This window comes from Eleutherodactylus coqui, chromosome 3 (assembly GCF_035609145.1).
Source record: "Eleutherodactylus coqui strain aEleCoq1 chromosome 3, aEleCoq1.hap1, whole genome shotgun sequence".
NCBI classification, from domain to species: domain Eukaryota; kingdom Metazoa; phylum Chordata; class Amphibia; order Anura; family Eleutherodactylidae; genus Eleutherodactylus; species Eleutherodactylus coqui.
The window spans coordinates 150,995,829-151,020,161 of NC_089839.1; the positions used below are offsets into that span (position 1 = coordinate 150,995,829).

At 44.2% G+C, this 24,333-nt stretch overlaps 1 pseudogene; it reads right to left on the minus strand.

Annotated features, from left to right (window-relative positions):
• Positions 1-24,333, minus strand: part of LOC136620186 (protein polybromo-1-like) — a 62,019-nt pseudogene that overhangs the window by 11,226 nt on the left and 26,460 nt on the right.

Below are 24,333 nucleotides of genomic sequence, written 5' to 3' on the forward strand. Positions count from 1 at the left end.
GAGGGCAGGTGAAATCCATTAATCGCTTTGGTTAATGTGGCTTAATTGGTAACTAGGCCAGGAGGCAGCCCAGTTAAAATAAAAATTGGTTCAGGTGCAAGTTTCAACGCTTTAATGAGCATTGAAACGTATAAAAATTGTTTACAAAAATTATATGACTGAGCCTTGTGGGCCTAAGAAAAATTGCCCATTCAGCGTGATTATGTGAGGTTTCAGGAGGAGGAGCAGGAGGAATATTATACACAGATTGATGAAGCAAAAAGGTCCCCGTTTTTGATGGGGATAGAGAACGATGCTTCCATCCGCGGGTGCAGCCTACGTATTGCTTAGGTATCGCTGCTGTCCGCTGGTGGAGAAGAGAAGTCTGGGGAAATCCAGGCTTTGTTCATCTTGATGAGTGTAAGCCTGTCGGCACTGTCGGTTGACAGGCGGGTACGCTTATCTGTGATGATTCCCCCAGCCGCACTAAACACCCTCTCTGACAAGACGCTAGCCGCAGGACAAGCAAGCACCTCCAGGGCATACAGCGCGAGTTCAGGCCACGTGTCCAGCTTCGACACCCAGTAGTTGTAGGGGGCAGAGGCGTCACGGAGGACGGTCGTGTGATCGGCTACGTACTCCCTCACCATCCTTTTACAGTGCTCCCGCCAACTCAGCCTTGACTGGGGACCGGTGACACAGTCTTGCTGGGGAGCCATAAAGCTGTCAAAGGCCTTAGAGAGTGTTCCCCTGCCTGTGCTGTACATGCTGCCTGATCTCCGCGCCTCCCCTGCTACCTGGCCCTCGGAACTGCGCCTTCTGCCACTAGCGCTGTCGGATGGGAATTTTACCATCAGCTTGTCCGCCAGGGTCCTGTGGTATAGCATCACTCTCGAACCCCTTTCCTCTTCGGGTATCAGAGTGGAAAAGTTCTCCTTATACCGTGGGTCGAGCAATGTGTACACCCAGTAATCCGTAGTGGCCAGAATGCGTGTAACGCGAGGGTCATGAGAAAGGCATCCTAACATGAAGTCAGCCATGTGTGCCAGGGTACCTGTACGCAACACATGGCTGTCCTCACTAGGAAGATCACTTTCAGGATCCTCCTCCTCCTCGTCGTCAGGCCATACACGCTGAAAGGATGACAGGCAAGCAGCATCTGTACCCTCAGCAGTGGGCCAAGTTGTCTCTTCCCCCTCCTCCTCATGCTCCTCCTCCTCCTCCTCAACGCGCTGAGATATAGACATGAGGGTGCTCTGACTATCCAGCGACATATTGTCCTTCCCCGCCTCCATTTCCGAGTGCAAAGCGTCTGCCTTTATGCTTTGCAGGAAACTTCTCAAGAGGTATAGCAGAAGAATGGTGACGCTAATGATTGCAGCATCGCCGCTCACCATCTGGGTAGACTCCTCAAAGTTTCCAAGGACCTGGCAGATGTCTGCCAACCAGGCCCACTCTTCTGTAAAGAATTGAGGAGGCTGACTCCCACTGCGCCGCCCATGTTGGAGTTGGTATTCCACTATAGCTCTACGCTGCTCATAGAGCCTGGCCAACATGTGGAGCGTAGAGTTCCACTGTGTGGGCACGTCGCACAGCAATCGGTGCACTGGCAGATGGAACCGATGTTGCAGTGTCCGCAGGGTGGCAGCGTCCGTGTGGGACTTGCGGAAATGTGCGCAGAGCCGGCGCACCTTTTTTCAAGCAGGTATGACAAGTGTGGGTAGCTTTTCAGAAAGCGCTGAACCACCAAATTAAAAACATGGGCCAGGCATGGCACGTGCGTCAGGCTGCCGAGCTGCAGAGCCGCCACCAGGTTACGGCCGTTGTCACACACGACCATGCCCGGTTGGAGGCTCAGCGGCGCAAGCCAGCGGTCGGTCTGCTCTGTCAGACCCTGCAGCAGTTTGTGGGCCGTCTGCCTCTTCTCTCCTAAGCTGAGTAGTTTCAGCACGGCCTGCTGACGCTTGCCCACCGCTGTACTGCCATGCCGCGCGACACCAACTGCTGGCGACGTGCTGCTGCTGACACATCTTGATTGCGAGACAGAGGTTGTGTAGGAGGAGGAGGGTGGTTTAGTGGAGGAAGCATACACCGCCGCAGATACCACCACCGAGCTGGGGCACGCAATTCTGGGGGTGGGTAGGACGTGAGCGGTCCCAGGCTCTGACTCTGTCCCAGCCTCCACTAAATTCACCCAATGTGCCGTCAGGGAGACATAGTGGCCCTGCCCGCCTGTGCTTGTCCACGTGTCTGTTGTTAAGTGGACCTTGGCAGTAACCTCGTTGGTGAGGGCGCGTACAATGTTGCGGGAGACGTGGTCGTGCAGGGCTGGGACGGCACATTGGGAAAAGTAGTGGCAACTGGGAACCGAGTAGCACGGGGCCGCCGCCACCATCATGCTTTTGAAAGCCTCCGTTTCCACAAGCCTATACGGCAGCATCTCCAGGCTGATCAATTTAGCAATGTGCACGTTTAACGCTTGAGCGTGCGGGTGCGTGTCGGCGTACTTGCGTTCGCGCTCAAACAGTGGCACTAGCGACGTCTGGACGCTGCGCTGAGAGACATTGCTGGATGGGACCGAGGACAGCGGAGGTGAGGGTGTGGGTGCAGGCCAGGAGACGGTAGTGCCTGTGTCGTGAGAGGTGGGTTGGATCTCAGTGGCAGGTTGGGGCACAGGGGGAGAGGCAGTAGTGCAAACCGGAGGCGGTGAACGGCCTTCGTCCCACCTTGTGGGGTGCTTGGCCATCATATGCCTGCGCATGCTGGTGGTGGTGGCTCCCCAGCTGATCTTGGCGCGACAAAGGTTGCACACCACTGTTCGTCGGTCGTCAGGCGTCTCTGTGAAAAACTGCCACACCGTTGAGCACCTTGACCTCTGCAGGGTGGCATGGCGCGAGGGGGCGCTTTGGGAAACAGTTGGTGGATTATTCGGTCTGGCCCTGTCTCTACCCCTGGCCACCGCACTGGCTCGGCCTGTGCCCACACCCTGACTTGGGCCTCCGAGTCCTCGGCCGCGTCCACGTCCTCTAGGCCTACCCCTACCCCTCAGCATGCTGTATTACCAGTAATGCAGAAACAGAACGCTGTAATTAAATGTGCCGCTTATTGGCCTGTGGTTGGAGGCTGACTTCGCTTACGGAACGCCAGGAAATAATTTTGTGCAAGCCTGCTGTAACACTTAGCTGGCTGCGTATGAATTAGGAGAACTACTACACCCAGCAGACACCCAGAACACTGAGGACAGTCACAGGCAGCCCAAATAGATTTTTTCCCCCAAATTTTTCTGCAAAGGCCCACTGCCTATATTCAATCAATATGTCTTCTGTCCCTGCCTAAGCGCTTCTGGCCCAGCAGTATGTCAAAGAACTGCAGAGTGTTGCACTGTGAACTGCAATACAGCGGTAATTTCACAGCCCAGACAGAGCCAGGAAATAATTTGGCGCAAGCCTGCTGTAACACTTAGCTGGCTGCGTATGATTTTGTAGAACTACTACACCCAGCACAGACAGACCCAGAACACTGAGCACAGTCACAGCCAGGCCAAATAGATTTTTTCCCACAAATTTTTTTGCAAAGGCCCACTGCCTATATTCAATCAATATGTCTTCTGTCCCTGCCTAACCACTTCTGTCCCTGTAGTATTACTGCAGGGCGCAATGCTCTGCACGGCCGATATACCAAAAAAAAAAAATGTGCAACACTGCAAAAAGCAGCCTCCACACTACTGCACACGGTTAGATGTGGCCCTAAGAAGGACCGTTGGGGTTCTTGAAGCCTAAAATAACTCCTAACGCTCTCCCTATAGCAGCTCCGGCACCAGCAGCACTTTCCCTGATCTCTGTCAGAACGCATCTGTGGCGAGCCGCGGCAGGGGCCGATTTATATACTCGGGTGACACCTGATCTCGCCAGCCACTCACAGCAGGGGGGTGGTATAGGGCTGGAACGTCGCAGGGGTAAGTTGTAATGCCTTCCCTGTCTTTCAATTGGCCAGAAAAGCGCGCTAACGTCTCAGAGATGAAAGTGAAAGTAACTCGAACATCGCGTGGTGCTCGTTACGAATAACGAGCATCCCGAACACGCTAATACTCGAACGAGCATCAAGCTCGGACGAGTACGTTCGCTCATCTCTAGTTTTTAACATTAGAAAGTCCCAGTGACAATCGCCTTAAATAAACGCAAGTGGGTAAATGCCCTAAGAGAGATGTGGAACACGGATTTTGATTATAGGTGTTATTGTGAAATATATGCTGCTGAAAAACGGCAAATAGTGATAAAGTGTTAGATTTAGAGGAGAATAATGGCTCATTTGGTTAAAAAACAAAGACTTAAAAAACACTTATTAAAACCACATTTTTATGGGAAAATGGCTAAGTTGTCACTGAACAGCACATATATTACAGACAAACAGAAGTAGCATACTAATGGGCTACATGTGCACCAACTATAGAGGTCCTACTAACACCACAGCTGAAAGTATCACCCAGAAATGCTTATATCAGGGCAAACCCAGTCCCACAAAAGAAACTGCAATTAAACCCGGAAAAGGGAATAATTAAAAAAAAGTGAAAGAAATTCCTTAAATCTGCACAAATGGGACCTGATAGATGCTGATATTCTGAATAAGAGGACAATACAATCATTTATTAAAATAGCTTGTTAAGGTGGAGCATCTGGGGTGGACATGGTTTCTTGCTCTTTATCAGACCATGAAAATGTATTTTATTTTTTTAAGGGGGGTCTGCACAGATTTTTGCAGCAGAATCCACTGCGGGCGTCCGCACTGCGAAACTGCAGCAGATTCTATTCATAGCATGCAATGCGAAATAGATTATTCTGGCATACTCACGGACACCAAATGTAGTTTCTATGAGCGTAGGAAAGAAATCTCAGCATGCTGCATTTTTGTGCGGATGGCTTCCATTGAAGTCATTGGAGGCAGTCCGACCTGCAGCCTGTCTGTAATTGACATTGTGGACAGACTGCGGATTCCGCATCATCGCCAAGCAACGGCATGGAAAAAAAAAATGTAGAAAACAAAATCTATACTGCACATGTCCAACAGCGGCTCTCCGCGACCTTCCACAATACAGAGAAAAGAAAGTCAAGTACGCAGGGTTGCCGGCTGCTGTCAGGGCTGGGTTCCGCTGTGGGCTCCCGCATGCAGAATCCGGCTCGGACATGTGCAGCCCACCTAACAAGTACAGGTGCACCCATTGTACAAAATACTGTGTATCCTCAGACCATCCCTATATTCCAATAAGTTCCTATACTTCCTCACTCCCCCAGTAAAGTAAATGCAACCGACCAGGGCTTTGAACAAGATAAAAGATCAAAAACATACAAAAAATTGCTCTAAAATCATTTTATGCAATCTAGACAAGGAATCCATGTTTTTGTGTGGTTAAGGACAAAGAAATTACATCTTCCCCCAAATTAGGTGGCAGATTTACCTGACGAGAACCACATAACAAAACCCAACATAACAGCTTAATTGCTAAAGATTGTTAGAAGTGTCTGGTGATAAAGTGACTGGCGGTGGATCAGTATACATACAAGCATCTGAAGTGAGAGGTGGGATGGAGGTGAGTGAACGAGGTTATGACATTCTTACCCTGTAGCGGGATGCCCGGAAGGCCTGGTATACCAGGTGGAAGGAGGTGGGGAGGTGGTATCACCCCATGATGAAGAGGCTGCATGCTGCCCATGCTAATAATGCCATCAATTGGGCCTTGCATAGGTGGCAGGCCAGGCGGATAGCCCCCTATCATGCCTTGAAGAACAAGCATGCAATATAATGGATTAAAACAAACATGCACTAACATGAAGAAATGGCGTTAATTCTGTGATATTAATGTTGAGAACATACAAAAATGAGTTAGCAGTTTAACAAAAATCAAAACATGTCATCATGTTAATAGCTACATCATGGAAGGATGGAAATTATATAAGGTGTCAACAAAGCTCAGGAGGTTTCCTCTATAGGATCCAATGATAAGCCATGAATATAGTAAAGGGATCAAATGAGAAGATTAAAAGCGGAGCCTCCAAAAAACATCATTATTATTTTGTGAATACGATAATTTGTTCAATTTTCACATAAAAGGTCTTCGGGGAGGTTTTAGATCTGTAAAACCTAAAGGGGTTGTCTCGCGAAAGCAAGTGGGGTTAAGTACTTCTGTATGGCCATATTAATGCACTTTGTAATATACATCGTGCATTAAATATGAGCCATACAGAAGTTATTCACTTACCTTCCCTGCGCTGGCGTCCCCATCTCCATGGTGCTGTCTAATTTCAGCGTCTAATCGCCCGATTAGACGCGTTTGCGCAGAAGGGTCTTCTGCCTTCGGGTCTGTCCGGCAGCAGCAGCGTTCTGGCTCCGCCCCTTCTACGCGTCATCGCGTAGCTCCGCCCCGTCACATGTGCCGATTCCAGCCTCCTGATTGGCTGGAATCGGCACATGTCATGGGGCGGGGCTACGCAATGCCGCGTAGAAGGGGCGGAGCCAGAATGCCGCTCGTGCCGGACCGAACAGATGGGAGAAGACCCTTCTGCGCAAGCGCGTCTAATCGGGAGATTAGACGCTGAAATTAGACGGAGCCATGGAGACGGGGACGCCAGCGCAGGGAAGGTAAGTGAATAACTTCTGTATGGCTCATATTTAATGCACGATGTATATTACAAAGTGCATTAATATGGCCATACAGAAGTGCTTAACCCCACTTGCTTTCGCGAGACAACCCCTTTAAAGGGCTTGTCAAGTTGAAATGAACTTTTAGATGTAGAGCCAAAATGGGTTAACGCAACTAAATAAATGCTACTTACCTGTCCTCCATGCTGAGGATCCATCACTGCAGTCCTGCATCTGTTGACAGCGGACGGGGGGTGACCACCACCCGCCAATCAGAGGACACAACATGTCGCCGGTTCTCTTGACATCACAACTCAAATCCTGGCGGCACAATGATGCCATGAGTTCTGAATGGGGATTCTGAGGCCTGTGATTGGCAGGCAGCCTTCACCTGACTTCTGATGTCAAAGACCAGGTAAATCGCGGGGCTGGATCGCTGTTGTTAAGAACACACAAGTACTGTTTGTTTTGTTGTTTTAACCCACTTGGATCTAGGTTTAAAAAGTTAATTTTGATTGGACAACCCCATTTTAAAGGGTTCTCCAATATCATCCAGACATGGCTAAGATGGGAATCCAACCTATGCCTTTTCCGTAACACCCATTCGCTTCCGTCGGTTTTCATACTCCCATCCTTTGCGGTGACATCCATTCTGGCAATATGTGCAAGCCCCCGAGAGGTGGGAGTCTTATCTATCAGGTACTTATGGCATAGCTTTTTCCCTAGGAAAAGTTTGAGTTTCAGTGTAAAGTTCAAGATGCAAATTAAAACCACACAGAGGAGCCAATACTATGCAGCCTGGAAACAAACCTCCCCCCCCCCAAAAAAAAACAGTAGCAAGAAACTTGGTGGTTTGCATCCCTACTGCTAACAATAAGTGCGCAGATAGAGAGAATTGACCTTAAATGCCAAAAAAAACCTTCAGGCCATGTAGTTGTAGCTGAGAAGTGCAATCAAGGTTTAGGACATTTTCTACTGCCATAACATGAGAGAAATTGCTGCCCATATTACTGCAGCAATGCCTGAACCTCCTACCTATAGGGTCCTATTGTGCTCCAAATTTGGTTTCCTTGAACTATGGGAGGTCCCAAGTAAAGGCCATGTGAAAATAGCCTAAAGGATCATTATCCCTCCTCATGTAACTTATAAGGTGGCTGCTGTCCACCGCTCTGATGGCTTGAGACGAGCATACGCCTCTCACTGTGTCAATGCTTACCCTTTCCATACAAGATGCTTGTAAATTAACTGCTCCTAACCATCCAGTCTTCTGTGTATGGCGGTTCTTTGTCCATAAACAATGCCTCTCTTGTCCATTGCCTTGACCTGGCATTGCAGCTTATGGCCCTTTTACATGGGCCGACAGTCGCTTAAATGACTGCTCGCACGCTGACGTCCCTGCTAAGGTCATCAGCGCTGCTGCAGAGAATTTAGATCCAAGATTTTGCCGCTGGATCGCTGGGTTCCGCTCAGTGCTTCACCTTCTACCTGAAGCACCGAGTGGAGAGCATTTACACGGAACGAGAAGCCAGCGATCCAGCAACAGTTCTTTCATTGACTAAAAGTCAGCGATAAAAAAAAAAAAACGCAAACAAATAGTGAGCGATTTTTTTTTTGCCTTTACACTAAACAATTATCAAATGAATTTTGAGTGATAATCGTTCGTGTAAATGGGCCATTGAAGAGAACTAGACAAGGCCTCGGACACGAGTGGCACATTTCTGGCATAAGAACAGACTTTTCTCTAATCCGGAGAGAACTATTCTCTAAAATTCCTCTCCAAAGCAGACTGCGCCCTCATAGTGGATCGCCTCGGGAAAGGCTGCTAAATTCCTTATCTGATAATATCATTACTGTAAATGGCTCCCTATATCCATGATTGTAAATTCACTAACATTTAACCAGTAAACTGAAGAAAGTGTATAAAATAAGGTCAAGTGGAATATGCAAAAGATTGTGATCTATAGGTAACCATGTAAATCCATTACGTATTTTAGTTGTCACGCTGGTCATTGTATTCTTGCTCTAATGAGACATCTCCCGTAACCGGCAGCCAATGGCTTCAGGACACGACTATCGGTTTCCTTCTGTGTCGTTTGGGGCTTCACCAACGATGGCCAAGTATATTTACCCAATATCATTTGACAATATTTCAGTAAAGCATAAGATAACAGTAGCCATTACCTATACATGAGAGGACAATGCAAATATATTCCATCCACTGACTAGGGAACACAACACCAATACTTCAGTCACATTAATAATGTCTAGTAACAAGTGCAAGTAAAGCCATGTACTCCTGTAATGTCCGCATGATCATGGATCGTCTACCTGAGGCTAGTGTCATCTGCTGGTTAATCATTCCCATTGGTGTTGGTGGAGGCACGACTCCCATTAGAGCTCCCACAGGAGTGCCAGCTCTGGGGGAAGAGTTCTGCTGCTGCTGTTGCTGCTGCGCTGCACGTTCCCTTTCTTGCTGCTCCGCTACTTTGGCAGCACGTTCTGTAAGAAGCAAATATATGTATATAATCAATGACGTCTTATATCCCAAGTCTAAAGCCAAAATCCAGTCGCTGTACCTGTGCAAACAATGAAGGGGACCACAGCCTCTTCATTGTGCTAATCGCCAGGGGTCGGACCCACAAGTACCCCAAGTACAGGCCATCAATACTTCAAGGGGCTTTCCCGCAGACACTTATCACCTATCCAAAGGTCATTGTGCACTGCCTTGTGCCGTACACGTAAATCTTGCAGCCTGTACCCAGCTGTACCCGTATATCTTTGTGCAAGCTACTAAGCAAACTAAGCTTTTATGTATTTTTTACATCTTTTGCTATCAACAATGAATTAGGAGCTTGTAGTAAAAGCCATTATTGTATAATACCCTAGACAAAAAATGTAAATACTTGAAGGAGTTTTCAGACTACCTGAGACTTCTTCACAACCACTTTGTACTTTCCGGTTGCTAATCGTTTTCTGATTCACACATGCTACTCCTCAACTTTGCAATTGGGTTTTAGACTCTATTTCTTACAGGGGTCACAGCACAAAATTAAAATCAATGTCCTAAGACCCCCCGGGGGCCTCTGCGCCATACTATCATGTACCGCAACCGCATCCATGAGTCCTATTCAAGTACCTTACTGTTCTTTCAATATAGGACGCTAGAACAGAGGTATAGCGCTAGGTCAATGTTTTTGACTACAACATGTTTTTGGGTAGGTAAGATATATTTAACCCCTTAACGCTTCAGGACATACAGTTACGTCCTGGATGTTTGGGGTTTGTATAGAAGGGATCGGGGGTCGATCCTGCTCCATACAATGCAGATGCTGACTCTTACAGCAGACATCTGTCCACAACAGCTCCGATAAGTAGCGCTGCTGATTGGAGCTGTTAATCCTGTAAATGCCACCATCAATTCTAACAGCTTGATAGAATGCCTGCCAGATCACGGTATAATGTAATGCTATGGGATTTCATCATACTGCAGGAGTGATCAAATCATCGAAATTCTTGTCCCCTATGGGAACTGTAAAAGTCTGAGCTATCAATGTAACACATTATTTACCCCGCACGGTAAATGTTAAATAAAAATAAAATCTATGCCAGAATTGCGCTTTTTTGGTCACACCGTCTCCAAGAAAAATGTAATAAAAAGCTATCAAAAAGTTGTATGTACTCCAAAATGGTACCCATAGAAACTACAGGACGTCCCTCAAAAAATGTGCCCTCGCACAACCGTGTTGACAGAAAAAGACAAAAAAGTTAGGACTATCAGAAGATGGTGGCAGAAAATGTAAAAAAAAAAAAAGTAGAATATCTTTGGAAAAAAATAATACTACAGCAAACAAAAGAAAAAAACCCCCATAAATTTGGTATCAAAATAATTGTGCTGACCCATAGAATAAAGTGATATCATTTTTGTTGCAGGATGTATGCTGTAGAAACAAGGCACACCCAAAGATGACGGAATTAGTTTTTTTTTCCATCTCACTCCACTTAGAATTTTTAAAAGGTTTTTCAGTACATTATACGGTACATTACATAGTGCCATTGAAAAATACAACTCCTCTCGCAAAAAAACAAGCCCTCATACAGCTTCTTTGTTTCCCTGAAAATAAGACACCGTCTTATATGAATTTTTGCCTAAAAAAAAAGGCACAGTGTCTTATTTTCAGGGGGTGTCTAATACTTACCCAGCCGCCGGCATCTGTGTCCCTCGCATTGGTCCCTGCGCTGCTGCAGTTCTCAGCGCTGACAGGATTCTTTTCACTTGGTAACAGGGCTTTAAATAACCCAGCTCCAGTAAGCGCTGTGATTGGTTCTTTGAGGGCTGGCTCTAATTGTCTGGCACTCGATCCAATCACAGCGCTTACTGGAGGCAGGGGATTCAAAGCGCCGTCAACAGAAGATAATCCTGTCAGCGCTGAGAACTGCAGCAGTGTAGGGACCAGAGCGAGGGACACAGACGCCAGCGGCTGAGTGAGTATAAGCAATGAGGTAAAAAAAGCAATACTCACCTAGCCGCTGGTATCTGTGTCCCTCGCCCTGGTCCCCACGCTGCTGCAGTTCTCAGTGCTGACAAGATTCTCTTCTGGTGACGGGGCTTTGAGTACCCCGCCTCCAGCAAGCGCTGTGATTGGATTAAGTGCCAGCCAATCAAAGCAGCTGCTGGATGAACCAACACTGAATGGCTGTGAATAATCAACCGCCGGCTTCGATTGGCTGCCGTTTGATCCAATCACAGCGCTCTCTTCCCGGAGGCGGGGGATTAAAGCCCAGTCACCAGAAGAAAATCCTGTCAGCGCTGAGGACTGCAGCCTGCTGCAACGCCGAAGAGCAGCGCGAGGGACACGGATGCCAATGACTAGGTGAGTATTGATTTTAACTTTTTTTTTTTGAACCTATTATAGCTAGGGCTTATTTTCGGGGGAGGCTTATATTTAACAACATCCTGATAAAAAAAGGTGGGGTGCATTTTCCAGGGAAAGGGGCGACAGGGACGGTACGTCAATGAATAAATAAAAATAGTTATGGTCTTCTAAAAGGGGGTAAGCAAAAACAAAAATGAAAGGGGAGGGGGTGCGCGTCTTTAAGGGCTTGAATGCATTAGTAAACAGGTCAGGGATATCAGAGATTATGATGGCACCTCCTTGTGTTGATTAAATCTATAGCATGGATGTCTGCACAGGTGGATTCTGAAGCGAGATGGAATCAGATCCATATTTTACCTTCATAATCGGCTTTCTTTGTGGCCTCAAGGTTCCTCCACTCAGTTCCTACTAATCTGCTAAGTTCACCAAAAGAGTAGTCTGGATGTTGAGCTTTTATAACTGCCCTCATTTCACTACTGAAAAGGATGTAACCGCTCATGTTAATCTTCCTCTTGCCTCCTTCTTTCTTAGTGCTGTTCTTGACAGATTTTGGTGTTGACTAAAATGGAGAAAACGTTAGATATTTTGTTCAAAATGTTCTAAAAAGTAACCCGACTCTTTATATATAAATAGAAAATAAGAATTTAGAATTACTGAAACCCAGTGGAAAAGCCTTTTCTTTGGTGGCTGTTGCCAACACCAGACAATCTTAGGCTAGATCTGTGGTTAGAGAGTGGACAGTTTCGGTATGGTTCTATGTTAGATGAGATCTAGGAAATGGAGACACATAAAGGAAAAAAAAGCAACAAGCTAGGAAGACATTCAGCAGATCTGCAAGCACAGCCACGACAAAGCAGCAATACCACGCAATCGGCCCTCCCACCCCAGAAAGAAGAGATTACTAGTCATCTAAATACCGGAAAACAATAGTGGGCCTGACCTTGGCTCTCAAAATTTACCTTTCCGTTGTCTAACAACTGTTTGGGTAATTTGCTGTCCACTGTCTCCCCTGGTTCGCCATCTTTCGTTTGTTTGTCACTGGGTGTCTCAGTGGGTTCTGCCTCTGTTAGGGTTCCCCCTTGCGTCAATGAGGGAGGGGAGGGCAGCCTGACTCCTGGCGTCAGGTCACTGAGTAGAAAAAAGAGGTTCCCAGCAGCACAGCATATATCCTCACATAGAGCCAGGCAAAACAGTGTGCAAAAGCCAGTCAGGAAGCCTAAACCAGAGAGGCTCCAAGGGTGCAGTCAGGAATAAGGAAATAGTGACTGGCAGCATTCAGCAATGTAGAAAAATACAAGATTTATTTCCCCATTACAAAAATTACGGCAACGTTTCGGTCGTAATAGACCTTCCTCAAGCCAATACATATCATACAAAGTGCACCATATATATAGGAAATGTGAACACCATTAACCAATGACATACAAACATGCACAGGAGTGTCTCATCACTGATTACCTCTCTCCACACGTCTCAGCTGTTATCCGGCGCATCGTTGATGATGTCATATGAGCCTCGTGTGGTGCAGAGTGTAAGCTCTCGCCTACGACCTGGAGGTTGCAAGTTCGATTCCCACATGAATCAGGCTCAAGGCCGACTCAGCCCTCCATCCTATCACAGGGAGAATATATCTATCCAATATAATATAGATGACCTTTTATCATTACTGTGATCTATATCTAATAAAAAAGGGGTATATCAACAACCTACTGGTATTATCAAGTAATGTCCCCATATTCATCTAGAAAGTCATCCCTTCCAGGTCTATTCACGTTGACAAAGGCTATCTTATCTAATAATATACATTCTCACCCATAGAGTATGAATAGTCCAATGTTAACCCATTGTATAAACCAATAAAACAGAACAGAACACCAACTGTTAACTGCCTAGTCAAATTGTGATTTTATTGATACTATACATCACTATGCATGAATCTATATTTTTTCTTCAATATGAAATAATGGACCGTCATATCTCAGACGTGTGGCGGGGGAACCAGCGAGAGACCAACAACCTGTGTAAACAAAACAAAAAGAATACAATTACACATATACCCATAAAAAATTCATTAATAAAACATATGTACAATTCATATACTGATGTGTGTAACAAGATTTACAAGAACGGCTGAAAAATGTACTCCTGATTAAGCCCTTTTGGGTGCATGGTGTCCAACTCGTATATCCATTTTAACTCACGCTTTTTTAATAAAAATTCTCTATCACCCCCCCATGGAAGTACGGGGACATGATCAATGACCCTAAATTTGAACTGGCTGATGTTGTGTTTAGCCTCCAAAAAATGTCGCGATACAGGTAATTGTAGATTTTCCGTCCGAATTGTACTCTTGTGCTTCACCATACGTGATCTCACCTCCATAGTGGTTTCACCCACATACCCAAGGCCACATGGGCAGGTGATGAGGTAGATCACGTATGGTGAAGCACAAGTATATCTCCCCTGTATCTTGTACCTATTGCCCCTGAGAGGATGCCGAAATTCGTCACCCCTCACCAAATTGTTACAACAACTACAGGCAAGGCATGGGAAGTTCCCCTTTCTAGGGGGTTTAAAGAAACTCTGGACGGCTGATTTGTGTGAAGCAAAGTGTGAGTGGACCAGTTGGTCACCTATGTTTCTACCTCTTCTATATGCATTTATAGGCTTATTTTTAAATTCAGGTATTACAGCCCCATCTAATGTCAGCAGTGGCCAATGTTTTTTGATAATGTTACCAACGGTTCCACTAAGACTATTAAAGGTACTGACAAACGGAATCCTGTCCATTGTCTGTTTCTTTAATTTAGGTGTCAAAAGATCTTGTTGTGGTATTGCCCTAGCTCGTATGGCAGCTTTTGTGATGATTGGTGCAGGGTATCCCCTATCTAGGAACCTCCTACACATCTCATCCAATCTTAAATCAATGGTTTGATCGTGTGCTATTCTTCGCACTCGTAAAAGTTGACTCCATGGTAGTGAGTCCTTCATGGCGACCGGATGGTTGCTACTATAGAGCAATAAACTGTTCCGATCTGTCTTTTTTGTGTAAAGATCCGTTACCAATCCCATTCCTTGTCTTTTAATCAAAACGTCAAGGAATTGGATTTCCACAATGGAGTAAGACATAGTGAACTGAAGTTCTGGGTAAATAGCGTTTAGAAAGGTATGGAATTCCTGTAATGTTTGGAGCGAACCCTTCCATAGAGCAAACACGTCGTCGATGTACCGACCCCAGTACACCAACGACGCCGCATATATGGAGGTATAGATATACTTCTCCTCAAATTGGCGCACAAAAATGTTGGCGTATGTTGGCGCCACATTAGAGCCCATAGCAGTGCCCTGTCGCTGTCTGTAGTACACCCCCCCCAAACAAAAAATAATTGTTGCGGAGGATGTACTCCAGCAGCGACAGGGCAAACTGCATGCACTCAGAGGACATATCCGATGCCATCAGAAATTGTCTGACGGCATCTATCCCTTTATCGTGACTGATAGAGGTGTATAGCGCAGTCACATCAAAGGTGACCAGAATAACATCTTCGGTCATATCAAACGATGCAATTTTTTTCAAAAAGTCAGATGTATCCCTGATGTGTGAATCCGCCTCATCTGCAAAACGCCTCAGGACCTTGTCTAAAAATCGTGCGATATTGCAGAAGAGTGAGTTTCTGCCTGAAACAATCGGTCTCCCAGGGGGATTCTGGGGATCCTTGTGGACCTTTGGGAGGGTGTATAAAGTGGGAACAATGGGGTGCTGGATATCAAGGAATTTCAACAGCTTTTTATCGATCAAACCTGCCCATAGTGCCTCATTCAACATTCCCCTTAATTGTAATTGAAACCGTATGGTAGGGTCCGATCGCAATTTTTCATAAACATTTTCATCATTTAATTGTCTGAACACTTCTGTTGTGTACATACTGGTATCCATCACGGCTATTGCTCCACCCTTATCGGCTGGTTTAACCACAATCGCATCATCCTGCGCAAGAGAATTAAGGGCTTTCCTTTCCCTCATATTAAGGTTATTCTTAAGCCTCCTCTTGTTACCCAATGTTTTGGATCTCAGTTTTTCAATATCTTTTAATACTAATTTAGCAAATACTTCAATTTGAGGATTTGATGTAGGTGGTTGATACGTACTTTTGTTGCGAAGACCAGTTCCAACCAGGGAAAAAGACCCCGGTGTAGTGGTCTGTGCAACCGTACGTGATGGTTGTGAGGAAAATTGATTTTTAAGCCTTAAATTTCTGAATAAACGCTGTACATCAAGATTAAGATCAAACCAATTCATAGAAGTTACACAGCAAAATGATAGACCCTTGCCCAATACAGTCGTCTCATCTGATGTCAATACCCTGGAAGAAATGTTGATTACAATACCGTCACTGGTAGGTTCACAAGCTCCAACATCCACTATTTCCTGAAGTCCATCAGCGGTGGTCGTTTTGTGGATCGGGTCATCACCCCGTCGGGATCTCTTGTATGCCCTGTGATGTTTTCGTCCGCCTCGGCGGCACCGGAAGGTCCCTCTTTTCTCTTCATCCTGTTTGGATTGCCACGGCCCAAATTGGTTTCTATTCCTGGGTTGACGGCGTCGTTGTCGTCTTTGTTTGGTATTCGATTCAAAGGGATCTGTGACTTTATTCTTTGATGTCTGCCAACAATATACACGACCATAAGCATAATCGTCGACATCCCTAAACCACTTGGTTTTTTTTATACTCTCCAATTCCTCCTGATGTCGTTTGAGATATGTTGTTTTTTTCTCCTTATGTTTATTCCAGTCCTCTGGTGTCAAGATCTCTAGAATATTCTTTTCCAAGGAGGATATGCGAGCTGTACTCTCAGCAATCTCCAACTGTAAGAACTCAACATTCAAGACAATCATGTCAAACGAAAATTTATTCACTATGCCTTCAAATTTTGAACAAAATGTCTTGTTATCTGCCATTAAGGTCGGGCGCACATGTGGGCGTAGCCCTCTCGGAATGCGTTTTACCTTAAAATATTCACATAGTGTGGACATGTGCAAAGATAGGGAGATGTTCTTTTTATTTTCCATCTCCCACTTCCGTAGTAACATATCCACTGTTGGCATTTCTAGATAGCTATTCTTGCGTGTAGCTCCTGCAATAATCTTGTTAACATCCACATCCGAATACGAAAAAATAACAGGGTTACCTGGTCTGTCAGAGTCCGGGTATTTTTCCATTTTGTGCCTGTATCAGGTGCAAGCTGGATCTGGTTTGTAGATATCACTGAGTAGAAAAAAGAGGTTCCCAGCAGCACAGCATATATCCTCACATAGAGCCAGGCAAAACAGTGTGCAAAAGCCAGTCAGGAAGCCTAAACCAGAGAGGCTCCAAGGGTGCAGTCAGGAATAAGGAAATAGTGACTGGCAGCATTCAGCAATGTAGAAAAATACAAGATTTATTTCCCCATTACAAAAATTACGGCAACGTTTCGGTCATAATAGACCTTCCTCAAGCCAATACATATCATACAAAGTGCACCATATATATAGGAAATGTGAACACCATTAACCAATGACATACAAACATGCACAGGAGTGTCTCATCACTGATTACCTCTCTCCACACGTCTCAGCTGTTATCCGGCGCATCGTTGATGATGTCATATGAGCCTCGTGTGGTGCAGAGTGTAAGCTCTCGCCTACGACCTGGAGGTTGCAAGTTCGATTCCCACATGAATCAGGCTCAAGGCCGACTCAGCCCTCCATCCTATCACAGGGAGAATATATCTATCCAATATAATATAGTGATGAGACACTCCTGTGCATGTTTGTATGTCATTGGTTAATGGTGTTCACATTTCCTATATATATGGTGCACTTTGTATGATATGTATTGGCTTGAGGAAGGTCTATTACGACCGAAACGTTGCCGTAATTTTTGTAATGGGGAAATAAATCTTGTATTTTTCTACATTGCTGAATGCTGCCAGTCACTATTTCCTTATTCCTGGCGTCAGGTCGTCGGTACATCGGGGGGAGCTTGGTTGTGGTTGTGCGGTGGCCTGATTTAGTGTTTTAAAACACCAATTGTAAAAGGATTAACAAAAAAAAATTCTGCATTTGTAAGAAAATAAAAAACTCTACGTTCAGACAGGGAATTGCATGAGCGATGACACAACATGTATGTACGTGGTATTGCTGCTTTTCTTTATTCAGTCCAAGCGGCAAAGCCTCTGCAACAAACATGGAGCCCCAACTTATAATGCCATGAGCAAAAAGCACCGTGCTAATGACAGCGCATCACACGGAAAATGGAAAAGCCTTTTTACTTCATTAGTTGTACAGAATGATAGACTATCTGGACCAAAGTGGTTTTCACTTGGATTTTTTTTAATCCATCCACCAAAACCAAATCTGGTATAATGTACCTTTCCAGCTGTGTTACTACAAGAAACTAAAAAGTTCACGACTACTTCAGAGGCACTTGTGTATTGAGGCGTTAGTGGCTCTCCACTCCGGGGTCCTGAATGGTGGGGACTCTGCTAACAAGCAGTGACACTCACTATGGTGGACTCGGGCTATTCATCTAATTGGCCACATCTATAACTCTATAGGTCACCCACTAGGGAGATTCTCTAGAAGTTTGGTAAAGTAAACTGCTGCAGATAACTTGATGAGCCGGATCGGGATAATCAGCCAATTTTAGCAGAGCTCTTACATAGAAGAGGTGTCTGTGGAGAGACTAGCCCATTAAATCAAGGAGGCCTGCAGAGAGAAAAACTGGGAAAAATGTAGAATGCAAGTCAAATAATGGTCGAACATATAGTGTTATTCTCCATGTACACACTGCAGCTTATTCTGAAAAGTCATCTGAAAGTGCAAATATGCTTTAAGCTATCTCTCGGGGTACCATGGTAGCTAAATCAAGACAGGATGTCCATGCACAGAAGAGTTACTCTACTGATGCTACCACGGCAATCTTAGGGCAAAGCATAATATGCACCAGTATAGTCAGATCAGAAGGAGAACTAAAAAGTATATATTGGTCATAATTTTTGAGCTATAGTTACACAAGTACAGAACCCCATTAAAACAAAAAATGGTAAATCCCACTTAAACAATTCTAGTCATAAGCGTTGTCCATTTTCAGTGTGAGCACTACAGACAAACAATAAACATGTTACCTGCACAATGAGTTAACAGGGGGAATAAAACATAGAACCATATCACTTCCAATATTTAATGTTAAAGGGGTTGTCTCATGAAAGCATGTGGGGTTATATACTTCTGTATGGCCATATGAATGCACTTTGTAATATACATTGTGCATTAATTATGAGCCATACAGAAGTTATTCACTTACCTGCTCCGTTGCTGGCGTCCTCGCCTCCATGGATCCATCTATAATCGCCTCTTCTGGCGATTTTAGACGCGCTTGCGCTGTGCGGTCTTCTGTCTTCTGAATGGGGCGGCTCTCCTCGTAGCTCCGCCCCGTCACGTGTGCCGATTCCAGCCAATCAGGAGGCTGGAATCGGCAATGGACTGCACAGTGAAGATCCCGGCGGCCATCTTACTAAGGTAAGTAAGAAGAAGGAAGAAGTCGCCGCAGCGCAGGGATTCGGGTAAGTACTACCCGTTTTTTTTTTTAACACATGCATCGGGTTTATCTCGCGCTGAACGGGGGGGCTATTGAATAAAAAAAAAACCCGTTTCGGCGTGAGACAACCCCTTTAAGTCCACTTTATGGCCCTGGGGGATAAAGATAAGTTAAACCTGGTCTGAAGTTTTGGTTGTATGGTATCTGGACATTACATAAAGTGCAAGCCTGATGAGGGCTGTATGTACTTCTCAACAACATAAACCCATCAACACTGCTTGGGTACAGAGTAGATTAGTGTATTCTCCCAGACTAGCTTTACTTTACCTGTTGAGGAGTGTATTGCATGAGATCTAATTCACCAGACAAGGGGGTTTGAAGTTGTGGAAGACTTGGGGCGTCCAACATCTCTCCATCATCATCTCCCATATCTTCAATGTCATCGTCACCACCTTCCAATTCTGCAAATTTTGCCTCCAAATCTTGGATCTTTTTTTTCCAAGAGTGGAGATGGCTCTTTTTGAGGAACAATAGGTTTCCTAAGAAAACAAGCAGAATTGCAATTATACAGATTTGCCATCAATCCCTACTATTTCTACCTATTATACCTTAACAAATACCCCTTTCTAGGTGTTAAGATTCAGCACCAGGTTCATGTAAGTGTCTCCTTACTTGCACCTACCTACTATGAAAAGAGTCAAATCAAACAGGTAGAAATATATGACATCTAAAATTAGTGCCACTTGCACAAACACTAATAAAGCTGGATACAACGCTCCAATTCCCCCTATACCAGCACTTACAATCACTATTGGAAACAGGACCAATGGACTGTAAATAATCCTTGCCTCCTAGAAGCACCAGATCCCCTGAACTAGTGCTGGTCCCTCAGTAACTACATGGAATGGCGGGAGGATGCTTCTAGTAGCTACCAGTGGGATTAGATGGAAAATATAACAATTATAACCATTCAGCTCTTGGCATTTAAAGGGCCACTCCGGTGATTTTAATTATTCATTCATTATGCAGCTATCCCCCAAGTATATATAAGTGAGCTAGTATTACCTTAGTCAGTTATTCCTTTCTGTCCGAAACTCCTGGCCCTTTTTATCTCAGGTGGTCATGTGATCTATATTCTGACCAGCTCTGATCTACTTGGGCTTAAGTGCTCAGTTTTTTAGTCAGGCTGTGTGATGCTATTACATGGACTATCACTGATACTGCTTACAGGGGGACACGGATACACTGATCACAGTTACTGATGATGATCACACAGTTATAATAGAGGAGATGACAGCTCATCTTCTGACTGTATATTATGGTCTGCAGCTTATTTAGGTGAATGCAGAATGTAATAATACAGTCTAAAGCTGCTCATGCAATGCTCTGCTGATGCATCATGGGATTGATGTGAAAGTAAAAGTCTACACTGCATGGAAAGGATTACAATTCTACATAGGAAACCTCCAGAGTGGACAGGCAATCAGGTGAGGGGGGCAGAGATGGAAAAATGTATTTTCACCGAAGTAGTCCTTTAATTGCTAATTACATCACTCCCTCACAGCCAAGGTAGTAGATGATGCACCAGCTGAACATGACCATGGTCCATTCAGGACCAGAATGATACACGATCCCAGTTTGATTCTAATGTCAAATTCATAATCCCTTGATCGTTTTCCTTTGTGAAGTCAATAGCAGTTTCAGGTAATGGCAATTTTTATTTTATTATTTGGGTTGATTATGAGATTTTTGGTTATTACTTTCTTCTGACTAGTTTAGTTGAATAAAAAAAAAAATGAGTAGGGTCCATTACACTACTAGATGTCAGAAACGCTCTTTTCTCCTTAGGGAGAGCAACTATAAACTAAGTGAGGAGACTCAAATGGCCACGCACGCTCCTCTGGGTAATATGTAAATAAGGGAGATGGAATAAATCCTCCACAGTGCCACCTATTGAAAGGCAGCATTCCTTCGAGTCAAAGTGGGACTTTTTATACAAGTCTTCTTACAATGACTGGGAATCAAAATTTGATTCCCAGTCATTGTAAGAAGACTTGTATAAAAAGTCCCACTTTGACTCGAAGGAATGCTGCCTTTCAATAGGTGGCACTGTGGAGGATTTATTCCATCTCCCTTAACTACTAGATGTAAACCACCAGATAACATTACTACTACTGGGGTCATAGCGAATGGTGACCCAATGCTTTGAGGTTTGATCCTCCTACATTTGTGTTTGTAGCCTGAAACCATAACAGGAATTCTGGGCGCCAGATCAAGGGGGTTTCATGGTAATGAAATATTTGACATTCTGACATCTACCAATGCTCACTTCAAATCTACCCAGCAACAAAGTTATAGTTGTATTTTACCTGAAATGATAGATTTCATCATCCACAACCTTGGCGGACAGGGAAAACCTTTTTAACCCTTTAAATCTCTTCATTTGCTTGTCACTCTCGTTATAGCGACTCTCACACAGTAGTACATCATTTTCAGGAATTTCAGTTGGACGACAAGACAGGAAATCCTTGAAAGATAAAACCGCGCACTTTCCTAGAAAAGGCAAGAAAACATTAGATACTCTTATTAATGAGGATTTTGATCCTGTGGCACCAAAATTATCAGTGCAACCAACAAGCAAATAGAAGTAAACAGACATTTATAATCCGGACCGGCCAAGACAAAGTGAATGACCATTATATTTTAAGAATTAAATAGTAAACCCCTCATTTTTTTCAGTTTTTTTTCCTTTTAATATGACCCACAACCCCCCCCAAAAAACAGCATGCCGATGACCAAGCTCTTCGCAGAAACAGCTGGGTTCAAACATTCCGGTTTCAGCTGTTAACCCATTAATTGCTGCTGTAAATGTTGACAGTGGCATTTAAAATGTCCTGATCAGGTTAGAAATGTCCCAAATGCCCCACCCCCACCATGAGATCACAGGGTGCTGTTGGGGTGTCATGGCAGCCAGGGGCCTTTTGAAGGTCTGCCATGATGGTTTGTCTATTATAAGTATAATGCAACGCCGTCGTATTGCAGTCTACTACATAAGCAATCACATAATCGCAAGTTCAAGTCCTCTGTTAAGACTAAAAGAAAAAAGCATTTTAAATTACAGAAAATAAATACCGTATTTTCCGGTGTATAAGACGACTGGGCATTTAAGACGACCCCGACTGTCGACTTATATGCCGGGAATACACTGTAGAAAAAAAATCAATACTCGCCTCCTGCAGGCTGTCGCTCCCTCCTCCACGCCGACAGAGCAAAGGGCTGTAGCAGTAAGGGATTAATATAATAAATGGCACTCGGGTCAGAACATGAGATCTCGTGCTCTGGGACTTGACGCGTTACTGGGAACCTTAAAACAAGAAGTTTGGACCTCGCTCCTGCAGGAAGTGACATCATCTGTATGCTGTTGAGCAGATTTTGTTGTTTTATTTTATTTTATTTTTTATTTAAAAGGGTAAATAGACTGACGGGGGAGGAATAGGTAAGCATAGAATTTTTTTAAATTGATTTTCAAAATAAAACAGACACTTGTGACAGATCCACTATCCTCAGGTGGGCCATCTCGTCTGTGTTTTACCCTGCAAGTCTCATCATAGGTTTCCAACTGCAGCTGGTCCATCCAAGGGCAGTGGAGAGTGTGTGTGGTCTTAAACTTTTCTTTGGCATTTTAAATGAGTAAGTCTGAGAAAGTAGCGGCGATGTTGTTGAAAGTGGAACAGAGGGCCAGAGTCTAGGAATGAAGGCAGAACAGACACTAAGGAGGACACTAAGTAGGTTGACTATACATCAGAAAGGTATAGTCAAATTTTAGTTTAAAACTGGAAGACTGCGTTAAATCTCAACTTCTGATATAATGAAACTCTAGTACAAGTACCTGATTGTACCTAGAAAGCAGGCACACTCACCTAAAATGCAGGTCATGGGGCAGGTTTCTTCTAAGTTACTCGAGAACACTTCTTTCTTATAGAACATCTTGGTTGGCTCATGAATGGTCTCCTCGGGATGAATAAATATTGGGCCATAGAAATAGGCTGCTCCATCTCGAAGCCACATTTTTTTTGATTCTAAAAATGTAGAATATTACAAAATGTGATTAAAATCTTTTATGCCAAGTTCAGATTTGGAGATATAGAACAATTTACATGAAGGATAAACCTGCGTATTCGCCTTCAGAAATTTGTCTACCACCAAAAAAAAGTGAATGTTTAACAATGTTTTGGTACATATGCTGGGACTAGCTCCATGGACTCTGACCAAACACCACATTTTCAACTGTTAAAGAGGTTGTACCACAATCACAAGTTATTCCCTGTCCACAGGATAAGTGATAACATGCTGATCGGTAGGGGTCTCACTGCTGAGACCCCCACAGATCCCGAGTACAGAGGCACAGCTTGTGAGAGAGGAAAATAATTATTGGAACTGTAGTCCTTTACATGGTAATTGTATGCAATGCAAGTCCTGCTAGTGAGTGTTCAGACATATCCTCTAGTTATTTTTCCTTTATAGTCATTGGAGAAGCCTTTTGGACACCTAACAGTTTTGCCCAAGAAAAGTACTATTCTAACAGCTGTATATCTGCCTAGCATGGGGCTACCACTGTGGTATTGGTCTCTTGACTTTTAAGTAAGACCAAAGCAGCAGCAGTAGCCCAGTTCTAGGCGGATGCAGAGCAGGTTGAAGAGAGAGCTGCATGTACTAATCTTGCAGTTGTCACTTCAGGTGTGCAGAGACCAGAAAACAAGCAGGGAGGGAGAAAGGATCTGTCAGTATCCAGCCTGTGTTTTAAAGGCTTCAGATCATCCCATAAAAGGAAGTAATATAGGCTTTTGACCATGTTATCAACCACACTTTTCAATCAGAGAACAAACTTGCTCTCTGATTGTCACACATGCAGGTCTTTTTTTTATCCCCAGAAAAGGAGAGGTTAAATGAGCACCTGTTCATCTTTTCAACCTTCTGTACTTAAATAGACTTTTATTAACTCTATAACCCAGTTACTTAACTTTTAAAGGAAAAAAAATATTTTTTTCTGTTACAGAATGTTTTATTAGTAAGAAAATAATAATAATTAATGCATCTGTATTGTCAAAAAATACAACTTGTGCTGCAAAATACAAGATCTCATGTAGCTACATATAATTACAAGATTTTTAAAAAAAAGTTATGACTGGTGGAACAAGATGGAAATATTTTTTTCTGGTCCTTAAAGTTAGCATTCACTACATCACTAAGGGCAGCATTTAAGGCAG